This window comes from Elephas maximus, chromosome 10 (assembly GCF_024166365.1).
Source record: "Elephas maximus indicus isolate mEleMax1 chromosome 10, mEleMax1 primary haplotype, whole genome shotgun sequence".
NCBI classification, from domain to species: domain Eukaryota; kingdom Metazoa; phylum Chordata; class Mammalia; order Proboscidea; family Elephantidae; genus Elephas; species Elephas maximus.
In genome coordinates, this window is record NC_064828.1 from 33,806,825 (window position 1) to 33,826,114 (window position 19,290).

Genomic DNA, 19,290 nt, shown 5'->3' on the forward strand with positions numbered 1-19,290 from the left:
TTGTCTAAGAAATACATAAAAAATGTATCATCATAAACAATTCGAATTATAGATAAAGCAGATGTTCACCTTGAGCCTTTCCTTCAATATCTGTTCTCTCCCCAGAGGTGACCACTGTGACTGCTTTGGTGTGTTATGATGAGTTTCTCTTTGGAGTATGTTGACGTGAAATCCCCTGTCTCCAAGGAGGGAAGCTTAAGAAGTAAAGGGCTCAGGCTGCAGACTACGGGATTTCAGTTAGACTTAAGGAACAGTTGCTTGAATACAAGGACTATTGGCAAAGGAGAGCCACTTTTCCTGGTGCTCTTAAAGACTAGACAGGTCTTTGGTCAGAGAACACCTCAGCTGAAGGCAGGAGGCTGGACTAGATGACCTCTGACCTCTGAAAGTCCAGCCAGGTCTCTGCTGGACTCAGAGGGACAATCCATCCCTTAGCAGTCCGCTGTCATAGCCCTTTTCTTTTGCCTCTTGCCTGGTTACAGCTTGAGCTGTTATCAGTGCTACTTCGGTGCCGTGTGTGTTTTGATTTTCTCAGCGTCTGCAGGGTTTTTTGCAAAGACAGGAAACTGTGTGCATTAGCTGGGACTGGGAGTTATGGACTCACTTTCGGGAAGGGCACCAAACTCTCAGTCACACCAAGTAAGTTCTTCTTTCTGGTTAATTATTCTTCCCCAAGAAGCCGGCCTTCCATCATGCAGAAGCTGTCAAAACACAGGTGGTGTTTTCTTTGCTTGGTTTGTGTTGGGTGGTTCCTGATACCAGTTGGAAAACAAGGTTATTAATGTGCATACTCCCTGGGGCATTGTACTTGGGCTTTTAATATCCATGTAGTTGCTCCCTAAGAAAATAAATGAACCTCCACGAGGAGGCAGATCCAGGGAAAGTAGTGGGAAAGGCAGGAATTGGCTGAAAATAGACAAAGGGCCGGCAGGAGTAACAAAAAAGGCAGGATCCCAGGAGACCCGAGCAGTAGCCACGTTGAATGAATTTCCCAGGAGGTTCTCCTGCCAAGGCCCATCCTTTCAAAGGAAATTACGTTAAATAGAATCCCGGCCAGAAAGTTGTTAGTTATTAGTATTCATCACACAATCTAACCTAATTACAAGGAGATTGTTTTGGCCGTGGGCAGTCATTTCAGGTTTTGTTTTTCTGCTTGCCTCCCCCACCTCCACCTGTCTTCCTAGAGGCCCTAGTCAAGGTTATCGCAATAGCACTGAGCACTGTGTAACACTAATGCAGGCAAATTAACCTTTGGGGAAGGCACCACGCTCACTGTGAAACCAAGTAAGTTGTGTTCTTCTCTGGCTGAGCTTTCAGGGGCAATCAATCAAATCATTAATTTGAAAAATACTTTAATCCTGTCCATCTGCTTGAACTCTTTATTAATGTTCTTTCCCCAGGCCAGAAAGAGTTGGTTCCCTTTTCAGGAAAAGATGTGAGTGTACACACACACACTCACACACGTATGCAGACGCTCTTGCTCTGGCTCTGCTGAGGGGCTCGAAGGAGCATACACAACATTTTCCAAAAAACAGAGATATGACAATAATTGAGCCAGTGAGAATGTCAGAAAGACCCTCCAGAGGGCACCCAGCCCCTGCCACCCCTGGCCAGGCTTCCCATGCGGGCTCCCTGACCAGATGGGATAAACTTTGTCTCTCTCTGATGGTTTAGGGCAGGAAAGACCTCAACTTCTCTCCAATCAATTCCAAATTTTAGCAACTCATGCTGCCGGAAAGTACTTTCTTGTGTCTAATTTAATCCTTTTTGCTGCAGTTTAGTTTCCAGGGACATCTAGATTAAGAATAAAATTTCTACCCTAAAATGTGAGGCTCAGCACTGAGTCTACTTCTGCAGCACCTCTGAAATTCTGTGTGTCCCTTCCGGACATTTTGAACTCAAGTGATTATATATCAGGTGGTATAACACGAGCTTTGGAGACTGAAAAACCTGAATTCAAGACCTGACTTTGCTACTTTACTAGCTGTGTGGCTTTGGGCAAGTTACTTAACCTCTCTGAGCCTCAGTTTCCTCATTCATAAACTGAGGATAAAAATATATACCTACCTGTGGAGTTTTTTGTTTGTTTGTTTTTCTCCCTGGTTGCCAACCCATAGAGTTTTTGTAAGGATTAAATGAAGTAGTACAACTAAAGTATTTAACATAGCGTCCAGGACAGAGAAAGAGCTCATTAAACCCTAGCTATTAATAATAGTGATAAATATCAACTCCAACACACAGTCAAGCTTTTGTTTGGCCCCTAGGCTCTTCTGTCAAGCTCTGTCATGCATCAGAAGAAGAGCTGAAATGGGAGGGGGTGGATGTCAGCCTGTTCTATGAAATTCTTCACCTGGGATTTGAAAGTGTCTAAGTGGAAATAGAAAGAATTCTGGCTAATTTAAATACAAAATCATCCAAGTGTCAGAAGCAGGGACAGGTTTCTACAGAGAGCTGTGTGATGTAGCTCTGGAAGCTACACAAAAACCCTTGAACTGGGAACGCAGCTCATGGTTCTTCCAGGCAAGCGTTGCCAACACCACAACCTTGCACTACCTCAATACCAAGCTGACCCCAGGGTGACTCCTCCAAAGCTCCCCAAGCCCTTTCCCAAAAGACAGATTCCCCAAGTGGAGGGACAGGGACAGAGAGAGGATGGAAGTTCACAGGGCAAAAAACAAAAAGCCAAACCAATTGCTGTTGATTCCAACTCATGGCTACCCCATGTGTGTCAGAGTATAACTGTGCTCCATAGGTTTTCAATGGCTGTGGTTTTTTGGAAGTAGATGGCCAGGCCTTTCTTCTGAGGAGCCTCTGGGTAGATTCAAATCGTCAATCTTTCAGTTAGTAGCTGAGCTCTTCACCATTTGCCCCACCCAAGAACTCCACAGGGCAACCTGTCCCAAAGTTGCCCCTCTGTTTTTTGGGGCAGTGAAGCTCATGAGAAATATGGCACTCTAAAAGAGCCCCAAAATGAAACCCTCAGACCTGGAGATGGAGCATTAGGAAAGTCTACAGAGGTAGCTTATTTTGAGGAAAAGAGGCTGAAGGTAAGGTGGGAACTGAGTCACATATCTAATCCTGGGAAAGGATATATTAAACAAAAGATGGGGAGGCTCTGTTCTCCAGCTCCACCAGAATTCAGACCGTAGGACTTGACTATTACTGTAAGAGGAAGGGAGTTAGGTTAGTGGTAAAACCTTCCTAATAGGTTTTTAAACACTGAAAATGAGCTGTCAGGAGTACTTGCCAGTGCAAGTACTCTAGAGGGTTTTTTAAAGTAGACACCCTCCTATCAGGGGTGATTGAAGTGCAGCCCTGCCTCAAGGCAGGAGAAATGAGAGAACCCCTTAAAGCCTCTTCCCAGCCGGCAGAACCTCTCACCCTGAAAAGATTCTGGCTCATTAATGTAAAGCTGCACCCTTCGGGACAAGGGGGTTTCCTGGGCTTAGTTCTGGAGCCTTTCTTGGTGTGTCCCAAACTCCCTTTTTTCTCAGAACTTGACAGACCAGGACAAACACAAACACGTGGGCTCTGCATGTGGGGAAGACATCCTGGGGGGTTTTTTGCTGAGCCCAGGAGCACTGTGGGAATAGTAATGCCCAGAGTTGGATCTTTGGTCCCGGGACCAGATTGTCTGTTCTGCCCTGTAAGTACAGCTAAATGGGGAAAGGAAATGAGTCCAGTGCTCAGCTTGGGAGTTAGTGGAGGGCACTTTGTGACCTCGGGAGCAGGATGGAGAGGGAGGTAGAAGGGAGTAAGAGAAGCTGTGGACAATGAGAAGTGGGTAGGTCCGCTTCTCCAGGGAGGAAAATCACAGGGCTGTGTGAATAACGCTGGAGAAAACACCCTGGAGGTTTCCCCTTCCAGGAGGGCTTTGTGTGGGGAAAGCTGAGCTGGCAGGTTTTTGATGCTGAGATAATCACTGTGTGAAGGACAAGGCTCCTCCTTTATCTTTGGGAAGGGGACAAGGCTGCTTGTCAAGCCAAGTAAGTGACGTATAATTTGAATTGTGTGCTGAATGTGATTATCTCAGAGGTCAAAAAGACACTAAAGGGGCTGAGCAGACCAAGACCCAGTCAGTACCTAGTCATCTTCTCATCCTTGAAGGTGCTCTGGGAAGTGTAGAGGGAAGAAGTCCACTAGGGACCACGGGAATTGTCTCTGGGAATTGCTCCCAGATGTATGTGATCACCTAGCCCTGGGGCCCGCTCTGCCAGAGCTCCAGCCAAGAAAACCACTTAATGGCAAGAGCCTCCTTACAAGGAGACTCCAGTATAGTTATCCCCCTTTGATAGATTTGAAAACTGAGGCAAGTAGAGGTCACTGGTTCATATGGTTCCAACAGGAACAGAAACCAGGGATCCTCAAACAGTTTTTCCACTGGCCTCAAGAATTCGAAACCCCAAGGTATGGAAATGAGAGATTAGCAGTTATAATTAGCTATAGTTAGAGCTCCAGTGGTGTTGAGGACTGGATTTAGCATGAGCAAACTTCTGGACAGGATGGGTTTTTACACTGCAGAGCCTAGAGGTGCCAGGCTCCATTAACCCCAGTGGTGCTACTTTCGGGGCCTGTGGCCCAGGAGGTACATATCTATGCACACATCATCCTCAGTATACTGAAAATAGAGAAATTAGAAGAGAAGGAAGGGAAAGCTTATATCTCATATCATGCAGTTACCTCATTCTGTAGCAAGATTGTTTCCCCATGAGCAGTTTGTCTTCATTTAGCAGCTGTCTTCTCTGGAGAGGCCATCTTGTAAGGGTTTTTATCACAGTGTGAAAACTGACAACTGGGGGAAATTGGAATTTGGTTCAGGGACCCAAGTTGTGGTCATCCCAGGTAAGCCCGATTCCCTGGAGCCTCACCCGCCCTTAATTTTAAGCTCCGTGGGCCCCCTTTGAAAGGAAGCCATTTCCCTGAACAGCAGTACCCTGAGCTGTTAAAAATGAGAGATCAGTTTGGTGTTAAATTGAAACATTTTTGGATAAACAGGAATTCTCATTATTCACTGTCAATCCCCTGTTGACTACCCTATTCCCCTTTTAAGGAAAAAAAAAAACTGCAATAAGAAGCGTAGCCATGATTCATGCTGTGGTGTGGGAGAGATCTGCTGTGGATTTGGGGGGGCAGGGGATTAGAAATGTGTTCAAGCAGATTGGATGTGTTTTTGACAGGCTATGTAGCACAGTGTGAATTATGTCCAGGGAGGAAAGCTTATCTTTGGACAAGGAACCGAGTTATCTGTGAAGCCCAGTAAGTATAAAATTATGTCCATAGATTAAGCAAAGTCTGTGGATTACAGACTGATTTAGACCCAGTTATACACTATATGAAGAATGTTTAGAGAGGGTAAATGAGTGCCGAAGAAAGCCAAAAGTCTCCCTGGCTAGGATCTGGAGTCTGGGTGCAAAATGGGGCGTCTCTGGAAATTGCTTCCAGAATATATGTGGCGGGACTAAAAATGTGTGACTGATGACTTGGTGTATTGGCTAGGATATATGCTCCTGGATCTGTGCAGTAATCAGTGACAAGGGTTTGATTCCCTAACAAACCCTCTAAAGCACTCTTCTCTTTGGCTAGATTATGTCAATTTACAGAAGGAACCTTCTAAATAATAGTCATTGACCAAGATTGATGTTGATCAGTCTCTCCAAAAGTATAAAAATCACTAAAATAGAAGTTTGTTCATGAGTCCCTTGGGATGCTTTCCATTTCTGAGGCTTTACAGCTAAAAATTCATACAATACAGCCTTGTGGAGCTAGAGAACCTTTGAAATTATCTTCTCCAACTGTCTTCATTTATGAGGAAACTGAGGCCTTGGAAGGCACTGATCATGGCCACACAGCACAGTCAATGGCTGAGCTAGGTAGGGCTAGAACAGAAGTCTCTAGTGTTCCAAGCCTGTTTCTATCAGTAATTCTCCTGACCTGAAGTTTGAAGAGTGAGCAGGACTCCCCTGACAAATATTTTTGTGCACCTACTCTATGCCTCCGTGCTCAGACGAGGGATCCAGCAGTGAACAAACTCAACACAATATTTGTCCTTAGGTAACTTCCATTTAGAAACCCTGGTGGCATAGTGGTTAAGTGCTATGGCTGCTAATCAAAGGGTCGGCAGTTCGAATCCACCAGGCATTCCTTAGAAATTCTATGGGGCAGTTCTACTCTGTCCTGTAGGGTCGCTATGAGTCAAAATCGACTCAACTGCACTGGGTTTAGTTTTTAACTTCCATTCTGGAGGTAGATCCCATTTGTTCTCTTGGGGTACGATGGTCCACACCCTGATCCTTCTTAGGCCTCCTTGCTACCTAGGAGATATCATTGATTTTTGTTGCAGTTTTAAAGTCCTTTAGTAGCTAAATTAACCCAGATACCACTTCAGTCATGAGAAAGGAAATGATCCAAGGTGAAGTAGAAAGCTAGCATTTTCACCAATAACTTGATCATTATAAAATTATTTTATCAATATCAAACTAATGGCCAAATTAAATGGATAATGCCAGCTCCATACCTCATTTGGAGCCCCGGTGGTACAGTGGTTAAGAGCTCAGCTGCTAACCAAAAAGTCGAAATTCGAATCCACCAGCAGCAGCTCCTTGGAAATTCTGTGGGGCAGTTCTACTCTGTCCTATAGGGTCACTATGAGTCAGAATCAACTCGACGGCAAAGAGTTTGAGGGTTTTTTTTTTATATATATATACCTCATTTCGATTCTATAGACTCTTTCTAAAGAGAACTCAAGGATCTGGGCAGTTTCCTGGTAGTATAACCCAGTGATACTCACAGTGGAGGAGAAATATTTCCTGTCCTGGGCTTTGCAAGGCACCTTAGATGAAAAGATATGAACACTGATTTGACATCTAAATCAGAGAGCACTTACTCTACATATTTGAAAACATATATTTGATGCTTAGAACTCTGCAGTGGAAAGCGGAAAGCACAGACTCCCTAAAAGAAAATGGGATTTTAAACCCAAAGAAACATTTATTTAGGATTTGTAAAGGCAAGCTGGGAACTCTAGACCAACCAACGATACAGGCCTAATTCATACAGTAACTGCCAACACTTTGCTCTGCTGACCTGGTCTATTTGATCTGGGTTTTGTTTTGGGGCATATCACAATGTAGCTCCTGATTTGGGCTGGAAACTGACCTTTGGATCTGGGACCCGGTTGACTGTTTTGCGTGGTAGGCTGCCACAATTAAATACCATTTATGCTGATTTATTAATCTGTAAATGTATGCTGTACACTATGTAACTTAATGGGTCTGGTATTGAGAGTATGGGAGAGACACCAACAATGCATACTTGAAAGGGTAAAGAGAGAAGAGAATTGTTTCTCAAAAACCAAAAAGAGAAAGAGAAGCTTTTGGCTAAGATTTGGGATAAGAGTTGGAAATGAGTAGAGAAGAAGCCTTCCTAACCTAGAATTGCTAAATAATGAAAGAACATTCCATGAAGAGAACCTCTGTTCCTCATAATAATTTGTACTGGGACTAGACCAAATGCTACAAGATGGTTTTACAAGGGAACTATGGAAATTCCATGGGGCAGTTCTACTCTGTCCTGTAGGGTCACTATGAGTTGGAATCGACTCAGCGACAACGGGTTTGGTTTTTGGTTTGGTATCTTAAACGAAAGGAGCCCTCGTGGCGCAGCGGTTAAGCACTAGGCTGCTAACAGAAAGATGGGCAGCTCAAACCCACTAGCCGCTCCTCAGGAGAAAGATGAAGCAGTCTGCTTACCTAAAGGTTTACAGCCTTGGAGACCTTTGGGGCAGTTCTACTCTGTCCTGTAGGTCTGCTATGAGCCAGAATCAACCCAACAGCAACAGGTTTTTTATTTATCTGAAACCGAGTCTAGTTGGCCAACTACAATTCCAGCCTTTAGAGTAAGTTGCTAAACACAAAGGTGACTATTTAAGGTATTAAAATCAGGCTGTATTTCTAGAGCTCTCTGGTGCCCTTCCAGCTAAGCAGTCTTCTAACACATAGCTTATCATTTCTACAAGTAGGAACAAGTAAGCCCTCTTGCCCTCCAAAACCACATAAGTATTATAATTACTTGCCTTAGACTGAAGTCACCTCTATTTTATTTCTCATAAGTGTGTTCATTTGTTGAGATTTGTTTAAATCCAAACCGTGTGGGCGTCTAGCTGTTGGCACTGAGGTTTCCTTTCTCTTGAAATTGTCAGCAAAATATTTTGTTCATAAATAATGTTTCATCTAGACTTGCAAATGACCCAACAGACTTGCATATTCCCTTTTTTGCTGAAGGGAATATGCAGGCAGGAACCAAAAAAAAACCAAAATACACTTTCATTGTGGGGACCAGGGGAGGGGTGTACTTGTGGATGTTAAAGTAAATTTGGTTATATAATGTAGGTACTTTGACAGATGAATACAGTGATCTTGGTAGATCACACACACAGAATAAAACTAGCTTGTTGGCGTGGCTCAGCATATCGTTAAGAGGAGCTCAGGTCGAGTTGTCAAGTACAATACAGACCCAGGTACAGAGTAAGAAAGAGAAGTTTCCAGATAGCCCTGGAACTAAGGCAGAATAAGGGTTTTCCTCACAGTAAAGTACACCTGAGGGAAATTTTCGTTTACAATTAGAGGGAAAAGAAAGAAAGTAAAGAGCACTCACTTGCAGTGTCCTTGTTTCAAATCTTGTGTGTATGGAGCACTGAGGAGACAAGAATGAACCCAAGCAGAAAACTAAGGAAAAGAAATCGATAAAACCACTGAAGAAAATCAGTTGCCCTTATCTTGTCTGTCTCTGATAATGAATGTCTCTTCTCATCTCATTCCTCACTTTGGTTCTCGAATTTTCTGGGGAAATAGCAAAGAACTAGTGGGACTGGGTTAGTCTTAGCCAAACTTGCTTAGTCATCTCTGGATACCACACCTCCCTTTTAGGAAGTCCCAGGGGACTTTTTGTAATGCTAGCAAACACGGTGTATAATGACAACAGATTTTTCTTTGGATCTGGGACCAAACTCAGTGTAAAGCCAAGTAAGTTATAGTTGTCTACAAGAAAGTCTCCAACTCATTATACTAAGTTCCTTTTACTGCTCTACATTTATTTGGGTTCTTCTATTGTGTGTTTTGGGTCCTCACTCATAACATTCTATCATCCCCTGTTCTTATGTCTGTTGAACAGATATAAAATACAGTAAACTAATCCTATGATTTAGTAAACATTCTGATACTACCATCCATGCTCTTGGGATGGTATCCTATACAAGGAAATTTCCGAAATTGTATCTATTAAAATTTTACAAGCTGAATTTAAAGTATCTATGAATGTCCAGAATTTCAGAGAGGAGATGTAACAAATTAATGTTTTATATATATATATATATATATTAGTGAAGAGAATTATTCTTGATGATAATCTAGTAACTACCATTTATTGAACACTTACTATGTGAAAAGAACTGTGCTAAATACTTCTCATACCTTGACTCATTTAACCTTCATAACAACCTTCTGGGACAGATACTACCATCCCCATTTCCACAGATGTGAAGGTTAAAGACGAAGTAAAGAGGTTAAAATAGTTACCCAAGGGCCCATATATCACATGAGGGAAAAAGCTAAGCTACAAGCCAGCCCCGCCTTCTCCCCAGCCCAGTCTCTAAACTATGGTGTTGATAATGTTTGTGTAGGAGAACATAGCACTGTGGCTCTGATAACTACAAGCTGACCTTTGGAGCAGGAACTACAGTAATTATAAGAGCAAGTAAGTAAAAATGAGAACACCAGAATAATTTTAAACGAAACAGTGGGTAGGTTTATGAACCATTTCACCTAGGACATGTTCAGTAATTCAATTCCAAAAAGTCTTCTCTTCTCAGTTTGCTTGTTTCCCACACCTCTTCTTCCACCCAAAATGGCTCTCCTCCTCAAGTATGCCTTTACAATGTTAAAATCGTGGAAGGTACAAGCTTCATGATCAGATAAAAACTGAACTAACTATCTGAAATAATCTTGGAGCTCTAAAAAGAGTGAGAGACGATGTCACCAGACTACTTTAAGAGATACAACTCTTTTCAAATATTTGAAGAACTGCTATGTAGATGAGGGATGGGGTTAGCCCAGAAGGCAAAATCAAAGCCAGCAGATGAAAGGAGATGTGTCCCAGCCTCCCATAAAACCTTTTTTAAACAATTAGAACTCTCCTGCCGTGGAAAGGCAGCTTTGTGAAGTACGAAGCTCTTCTTCCTTGGAGATCTTCACACTAGATCCTTAAGGCTAACCATCGGGGTATTGTAAAAGAGATTTCTATGCCATTTAGATATTGGACTGAATCATTTCTGGGCTCCCTTTCAACTCTAAATGCTAAGATCCCATGACTCAAGCCTAGAGGATGAAAAGGTGAGCTCCAACCTGTTTCTTCTATTTTTATCATTTTATAGCCAAAGAAATAGGTCATCAAATTATTCACGAGCTAAAGCCTTCTTGGGATTTTTATGTCTAGAAGAGGGTGGGGTATGACTCCCAATGCAGTAAAATTGGAAAATAAGAGATACCAGGAAGAAAAAGAAAGAAAGAAAAGATAAAGGAAATGTCTGGAGGGAGGACCAGAGGTTGAATGCTGGGGAAATGGGGTGATTTTGCAAGGATAGAGCTAGTCTATCAAAGTTTTCACAGATTCAGCTTTGGAAAGGGATCCACACATAGCGTTAATCCAAGTAAGTGAGCAGGCTTTTATACTGGGAGATAGGGCCAGGGAAGCTAATTTCCTTTTAATTTAAACACTCTCAAAAAGACAGGTAATTGCTTTCTGATGGGAGGGGACTCTGAATTAGAAAGACTATTGTTACCATAGATCATTTGTCCCTTGAGATAGAGCCTCTGAGGACTGACTACCCAGCCTAGACTGCCAGCTGCCCAAGAGAAAGATTTAAAGAATTGTCAGCCCTCTGCCCCAGGGCAGGCGAGAGAGACGATGGGACACAGGAGTGCCAGGTTCACGTAAAGGAGACCAGCACTGTGTCGATAGAGGCTCACCCTTGGGAAGGCTGTACTTTGGAATAGGAACTCAGCTGACTGTGTGGCCCGGTGAGTAAGTGGTTTTCTTCTCCAGGGAAGCAGTACTATGAAGAAATTGAGAGGGGAAATGGGTGAACATCTTTAGCCTTGATAAGAAAGGAATATGTGTATGACCCCTCTTGGTAGACTGGGAAGGGGAAGCAGAGGGATATGTCAAGACGACCTTAGGTCCCTTTTAGGGACCCAAGAATCTCAGTAGAAAAGGTTCAGAGGAGACTGTTGGTTCCCACCAAAGGCAAAGGAGCATGTGAGACATCCCAAACACCCAATGTGCCCCATACTCAATACTTGGGGGAGGATCTGGCCTTAACCCGTGGGCAAGCCACATTGGAGGGCAGATTTATGAGGTCTCGTTTTCTTGGCACTCTCCCTGTCAGAGGCTCTGCTGACTGTTGTACTCCTTTCTTATCTAGAATGACCTCTCCCATCATGCTCTGTAAACCTCAGGAGCCTGGGGAGTATTCTCTTCTTTCCCCAAGAAGCCCCTTTACCCCCTTCCTTAGTGCTAGCTTCACCATGAGATGGGCTCTAGAGTAGCTGAAGGATCTGAAGCTTTGACCAAAGAAATGAAGACTGATCCACAATGCACAGTGGTAGGGCAGCTCGGAGGGCCTGGGCGGACCCAGGACTCAAGTATCCATTCTCTCTTTGGGGCCTTCCCTGGGCACTAAATTGAATGGAGCAACCCTGTTAGCAAGTACATACCTGTGTGTATGAGCATGTCTGTCAAACATTTATACTCTGGATGTATGAACAGCCTGACCCTGAAGGTTCCAAGGGCTTAGAGGGCTTCCTGTTCACAGGTCCTTTATGGGTTAAAGATGACCAAATGGGCCCCTGAATGAGGTTATGGCTGAGAACTATTATCCTCATTCACAGAGTCAAGTCCAAATAGCCAAAGCAGGGATGTGAGTAAACTTATGAATGGGCTAGTCCCAAATGCATGTCGCCTTCGAAGTGTTCCAGCTCTATAAACGGGGCACAGCACTTGGAGATAGGATTGCTCTGAACATTGCAACCCCTCCACTCTGTCATAGGCATAGGAAAGGCCCTTTGTCATGTATCTACCAAGTGTGATTTAGTCTCTGTGTTTTCGTTTTGTTTTTATCGTGCTTTAGATGAAGGTTACAGAACAAGCTAGCTTCTCATTAAAAAGTCAGTACAAATACTGTTTTATGACATAAGTTACCAACCCCACAATATATCAACACTCTTCCTTCTTGACCTTGGGTTCCCTATTACCAACTTTCCTGTCCCCTCCTGCCTTCTTGTCCTTGCCCTTGGGCCGGTGTGCCCCTTTAGTCTCGTTTTGTTTTATGGGCCTGTCTAATCTTTGGCTAAAGGCAACCCACAGCAGTGACTTCATTACTGAGCTGTCTGGGGGCCAACCTCTCAGGGTTTCTCCAGTCTCTGTCAGGCCAGTAAGTATGGTCTTTTTTTGTGAGTTACAATTTTGTTCTACATTTTTCTCCAGCTCTGTCCAGGACCCTCTGTTGTGATCCTAGTCAGAGCAGTCAGTGAGGGTAGCCAGGCACCATCTAGTACCAGACTCAGTCTGGTGGAGGCTGTGGTAGTTGTGGTCCATTAGTCCTTTGGACTGATCTTTCCATTGTGTCTTTAGTTTTCTTCATTCTCCCTTGCTGCCAAAGAGGTGGGTCTCTGTGGTTTTTTGCTGGGCCTCAAACCACTGTGTGATCAACACTGCAAGCAACAGGCTAACTTTTGGAGGAGGAACAATGGTACTAGTCAAGCCAAGTGAGTACCAGGGCTTGAGCCACAATTCTGTTTTCAGCATTGAAAAGGAACCTAGTCATCAATTTTAAATTAAATGTGCTCTGTTGGCCCAAATTAATCTTTCTTAAACTTGCCTCAAAAATGTTTAGTGTTGCCCTTTTCCATAAGCATATATGTATGTGCAAATTCTATGAAGATAAAGAATATTGCATTTTGATGTTTTCTAGGGTCTGTCTTCTTAAGAGAAGGGGAAAAAATAAGGTGCTTTCCTTATTTTTCCCTCATGTCTTATCTGATTATCCCAAGAGGCAGAGGAAGGTGGAAAGGAATGATTCTCTCCATCCAAAATGGTTAAGTGATTTGAACATTGTCACAATAGTAGGGCAAGGATGCACATTTTCTAAGGTTCAATGTATTGCTGTCTGAACCAGGCTGCAGCCTTTATAACCATCATTATGATTTACCTCCTCTGGCCCTCATTTCTCCCAATTAATGCAGCTGAAATATTGGTATCCCTTATCTCCTGGCTCACAGAGAGAGTATGAGGATTAAAAATACACTGCTCTGAAAAAAGATTAAGCTGGGGTTTTTTTAGGGGGGGTATTGTTTTCATTGTTGATGATATTGTCTTTTTTTATTGAAGGAGGGAATAAGGAAAGGAGAGATACTTAAAAGAAAGGGTGATATGATCAACATGTGAAACTGTACAAAATAAATTATTAAGGCATTCAACTAGGAGCCAAAAGACCATGTGAACCCTGACTCAACTGCTTGCCAACTCTGTGGCCATTTTCATCTGTAACATGGAGATTATGATTCCAGCCCTGCCTAGCCCAAGGGATTTTGTGAGACTCAAATGAGATAATATATGTGAAATCTCTTTGAAAAAAAATATGGGGTGGTCAGATGATTCATGATTCTTAAAAAGTCAGATTTTATGAAAAATTCCATTTAGGGTAAACTTAAAGAGGAGCAAGCTTAATGGGCTTTGGCTATGGCAGAGAAAAAGTTGAGTTTTGATATAAGGTGGACCTTTCTAATCATGAGAAAAGAGAACACAAGAATCAATAACCAAGAACTTCCTTGGAGGTCAAAAGCCTGTCTGAGAGTTTAGGAGAGAAATGTGTGAGTTTGGGAATTTGTAGGAAATGGTTTTTGAAGGTTCCTACCTTTCCAAAGAGTGTATGTGTAAGATATTCTTGAGTGTACCTAAATATGTGCTTGGGATATGTTGGATTGGGGTTCAACCAAGTCAGAGAACCTTGGGAGAATTCTTTTGCTTGAAAATGAAGCACCCTTTGGTTTTTGTGGTGAAATAGATCACAGTGGGGTAGATCGGAAGGTGGTTTACGGAAGGGGGACCATGTTAAAGGTGGAATTTAGTAAGTATTGCCATGAATTCTGAATTCTATTAGTTACTAAGACAAGTAGCAAAGTTTCTTGTAAATCTACATAGACTTCTAAATGCCCTCGATTCATCTACGTTTCACGGGGAACAGAGCATTGTCCATACCTTCCCCATTCTAATTGTAAGAGTTCATTCTGCCAGGTAAGTGTGTTGTTTCAAGCTTCATAGGGAAGTGAATGGAAGAGGTCCCCTCAGCTCAGTACCAGGTCCATCAGAGAAGCCCCATCTGAGATGCCAATACTTTCTCTCCAAGTTGTCCAAGCTGCTCCAGTAGGCATCCTCTTACAACCTTGATGCCTTCAACGACCAGTGTCAGTGTCCGATTGCCCAGATAACATCCTAAGAGCTTCTGTCTTACTTTATCTTTTCTAACCAGGAATTTGCATGGTAGAGCTAGAACTAATACCTTAGCAGAGCAAAGATATGATCTAAGTGTCCACTGTTGACATGCTATGTTATTTGGAGCCAGGCTTTGATCTTTCAGGCCCTTGATTTGCTCATTTGTAAGTGGGGGTGATGATTAACTCTCCCATGCCTGGACCTCACTTATACGTCACCTCTTCAGAGGGGCCTTTCCTGCCCAGCTAATTGAACAAGCCACGAAATATGCCACCACTTGGTTGCTATCTCCTTATCCAGCTTGATTTTTCACTTGATATTACATTATCTATGTAATTTTTGTTTATTGTTTGCTCTCCCTAGACTATAAGCACCATGAGGGCAGGGACTGTGTCCAAGCTGCTCTTTTCTGTATCCGCTGTGGCTAGGGCAGTGCCTTATACATTGGAGATGTTCAGTGAGTAGTTCCGGAGTGAGTGGAGAACCTACCACCATCTACCCCTCCTTCTCATGAAACTAGTGAGCTTTGTTATTGTATACCCAAACATGGAAAATCCATTGAGTTCCTCACTGAGGGCAAGGATAAAATTTAACTTTCCATTGTTTATAGTTTTACACAGGGTAGAGTGGGTGAGCACCCAGGAAGTATTTGCAGGGTCTCATTTCACTGTGCCTATCAAGCAGGGAATGCACTGATCTTTGGAAAGGGAACCACCGTAACAGTGAGTCCCAGTAAGTACCTTGTTACTATTGACCATAGTTCTTGTACTTGTCCTGTAGCTATATATTGCACAGGTGATTAAATGTCTTCGTGTTCTTTAACTCTGGAAGTATTGGAGTTTAATGAGGCAAGCCGTTCAAAGAAAATGGAAAAACTAATGCCGTTCCCCATCCCTAGTACTCCAACCATATCCCATGTCCCACTCAATGCTCACAGTTTTTTTAACTAAATTAAAGTGATAAAGATTCCATTCAAGGATATAGGCAGTTTGCTAAACATAGGTAAAATGAGATTGTGTACAGGTATGTTGATTCCTATATAAAAATGGGGATCAGAGCTGATATCTTCTGGCTAGTAAAATGAGATTACTTGGTAAAATTTCATAAACCTTTTTGGAGGAAATAAGTGTCAGATGGTCTAGAGAATATCATTTGGACTCTGCACAGGCTTTTTTCTACATTACTACTAGAGTGCCCTGAAAAGAGGCTTTCACAGGCTTAATTCCCTGGCTTAGTCTTTATTCCAGTAATAAAAAAGGGGGAATCCCAGCCAGAGCTCCCACGAGGGAGGATAGATGTGTGATAATCACATTTATCTATTATCAGTGTAGCTTGGGCATCTTTGTCAAGCAGCTCAGTGCTGTGATTTATAACACATTCATCTTTGGGAGTGGGACAAGATTATCAGTAAAACCCAGTAAGTAGGTAATGTGTCACTGAAGTAGGAGGCTTAATGTGGCTACTGAGGCCCGTTGAACTTATTGCAGTATTTGTAGGGCCCACATGTCAAGAAATTAATGGTTTATGCAGACTTAAATGCGTTCTGATGTAGAAAAAAAATATTAAATAGCACAGAGGATAGAACGATTTAGCTGTGGTGTAAAGTATTCACGTAGATGAACTAAAAATAACAGACTGAAACAGCCCAGTCAGAGAGCTAATCCCAAAGAAACAAGGCAGAAAGTTTGGCTGAACGCTTCCATTTCTTCTACAACCTGGCTTGGTTAGTGCGTCTGGGCCACAAGTTCTTCAGCTGTAAAATGAACACATTAATATTACTGCATAAGTTATTTTAAAGATAAAATAACTTAATGCACATGGAAATATTTTGTAAATTATTAAATGCTATATGCCTTTTTTACAATATTACATTAAAACCTGCAAAACCCAGAACCTGTGTAAGGCAGAAACCCATTGGAGAAGGAAAACTTAAAATAATTTCCACTAAAATGAGCGGTAGAAAAGTGGTAAGACCGCACCCCGTCAAAGGCAGAAAACTTGTAAGACCCAGAAAAACAAGGCGGTCCTGCCGAATTTCGGCTCTCACAAGTGTACAAAAACAAAAAATGCTAGGTCAGGTAGTATAATTCTTTTAACATGAAGAGAATGTGTAGGTTCTTAATAAATTAGCTCTTTTCATGTAGCTGTAGGCTATTTGGTAAAAAGCACTCTCTCTTCTGCTGAAGTAGAGTGACTTGAAAGGAGCCCAGGTGGTACAGTGGTTAAGAGCTTGGCTGCTAAACAAAAGGTCAGCAGTTCAAACCCACCAGCCACTCCGTGGAGGAAACATGTAGCAGTCTGCTTCCATAAAGCTTTACAGCCTTGGACACCCTATGAGGCCATTCTGCTCTTTTTATAGAGTTGCTATGAGTCAGAATTAACTCGACGGCAGTGGGTTTGGTTTGGTTTTTTATAAGGATCCCTCATGCATCTCTTAACATTTTAATAACATTGTCCTATTCAAGATGTGTTCTTTCTTAATAGAAAAAAAATAAAGATATTGCCTGTGAGGCGAATGGAGAATGTAGATTTGTGAAGGATAAGAACTAAAGAATGATGTTTTTTACCAGACCTGAAGCAGAGTGGGTGTTCTTTAATCAGAGGGAGGCTTGGCTTTGGGGGCAGAACAGGACTCAAGTAAGTAACAAGGCTACTGCTGAGCCACTGAGCCTACTAAATGAGTTAGCTGGAGGGGGAGCAGAAAGCTGTCACTCATAATGACCTGGGTGAGATTCCACGGAAGTTTCAGATTGATTGAAGTGAAGATTAGAGGAGACACTATGGCAGGAATCTAAAAACTGATAACTGTAACAGAGATCAAAGAAGGGCTAGGTATATTTGTCAAATAAACAGGAGTTGAAAATCATCAGTTTGATGGTGAGAGACCCAGAGATTGAGTAGGTAAAGACTTCGTTTTAAGTGTTGCACAGCAAAACCCCAAATTTAAGTCAAATGGCCTGTATGTTATGTGGAAAGGAAAAAAGAAAGCTGAAATGTAGTCACCTTTATAGGTGAAAGGGCCATATCTCTAGATCTCAAATGTGAAAAGGATGCACGAGCTTGGGAGTGTTTTTGACTGACTAAGAAACACTGTGGGAAAGATGGAGGCTATAAATGGATCTTTGGGAGTGGTACCAGACTGCTGGTCAGGCCTGGTAAGTGGGATATCAGAGGAATGACAGAAGGACTGAGGGGAAAATGTCTTCATGTCTCCAGAAATGACTGTGTAATGGAGGATGAGCTGCAGTTTAGGGGGATCACTGTTACCTAGCGTTCTGAAGTCCGTTCTAGCAAGAGAATTAGCCCCAATACAGCTGCAATCCCATTCTAGAAAGAACAAGGAGGAAGATTCTTCTCTTATAGATCCTCATAAGATTTATCTGTTCTATGCTAAAATGTTTTATGTACCCAGGATTTTTGTGTCTTTGTTAGGAGTGCCAGGCCAACCCGCTTAGCCTCAGACCACTTGTTCTTCATTTGTAAAATAAGGATTCATAATATCTAGCTCATGGCACAGTTGTGACCTGAAGGAGTTAATGTAATACATATAAATTGTTAACCCACTTGGCACATGATAGGTTCTCCATAAATGATGGTTGTCTTTCCCCTTCCCTGAGTAGATCATGGTTGAAAAGCTCAACACTGCATGTCATTTTTGTAGAGGGGTTTGCTATTGTGTGAATTCAGGATACGGCAAACTCACTTTTGGAAAGGGGACTGTGCTTCTAGTCTCTCCAGGTAAATATTGCCCCCTTCCATCCTTGTTCTCCTCTCATCCAGTTTAAGGCTTCTGCATGTACTCGCTGTGCTTAACCCGGGGATTGCGTCATCCTTGTTTCTTCAGTTGACATTCCATGAATTTAAGGTTGAGCCTCCATGAGGGACTTTTAAGGATGAACACTGCTAACTGAAGTGTTGGAAATAACAGTAGAACTAACCACTAGGACAGTACAGAGTAGAGACTAACACCCTGGAAGACTAGGACAAACTGGCTTGTCCAGAAATAGCCTGGCTTCTAGTGTAACACCTAGACTGTGGTCTCTCCCCCCAGCATCCTTCACCTTCCTCTCTCCCTTTATGTCCATATACTTAGCAATATGCAACACATACAGCTACAGAAATTTTTCACTACTGAGAATATCCGCCTGCCCAAAAGACCCTGGAGAGCAGAGAGTCTTCTTCTATCACTTGAAGTGTCTAATATGGTTCCTTTTGCAAAGTAAGTACTTGATAAATGCTTGCTTAGTTGAAATTAAACACCCTAAGAAATCAAGTGTCCAAGCCAAAGGGAAGAAGAGAGTAAGTAAATGCCACAATACATTCAAGAGTGTGGTGGAAAGGGAAAAACACTGCACTGAGAATTAAGTGGAGCCCTGGCTGCTATCCAAAAGGTCAGCAGTTCAAACCCACCCGGCGCTCCTTGGAAACCCTAGGAAGCAGTTCTCCTCTGTCCTATAGGGTCACTGTGAGTCGGAATCAACTCAACAGCAACGGGTTTGGTTGTTTTTGGGGGAGAATCAGATAGACCCAGCTTTTGGTCCTAACTGCATTACCAACTAGCTGTACAATTTGGAGCAGGTCTCTTGCCTTCGGGCCTCAGTTTCTCATCTGTAAACTGGGAAGTAAGTCCAGATAATCTCTCTGCCTCCCACCCCCACCAGCACCAACAATCTGTGAATCTATTCCGTTGGAAGGTGGAGCTTTTTTCTTATCTGGTTAAGTCAAATATCTTTATTAAATCTTCAG

At 42.6% G+C, this 19,290-nt stretch overlaps 1 protein-coding gene and 1 gene segment (V, D, J or C); one reads left to right on the forward strand and one right to left on the reverse strand.

Moving 5' to 3' along the window:
- LOC126084627 (T-cell receptor alpha chain C region-like) overlaps positions 1–19,290 on the forward strand; it is a 682,839-nt gene that overhangs the window by 645,027 nt on the left and 18,522 nt on the right.
- The window catches only part of DAD1 (defender against cell death 1), an 83,557-nt gene that overhangs the window by 12,609 nt on the left and 51,658 nt on the right, over positions 1–19,290 (reverse strand). The window contains exon 3 of the mRNA XM_049899234.1: positions 1–19,290. This exon is cut by the window's left edge and continues 12,609 nt beyond it; it is cut by the window's right edge and continues 23,379 nt beyond it. The gene's annotated coding sequence lies outside the window, so the exon portion shown is untranslated.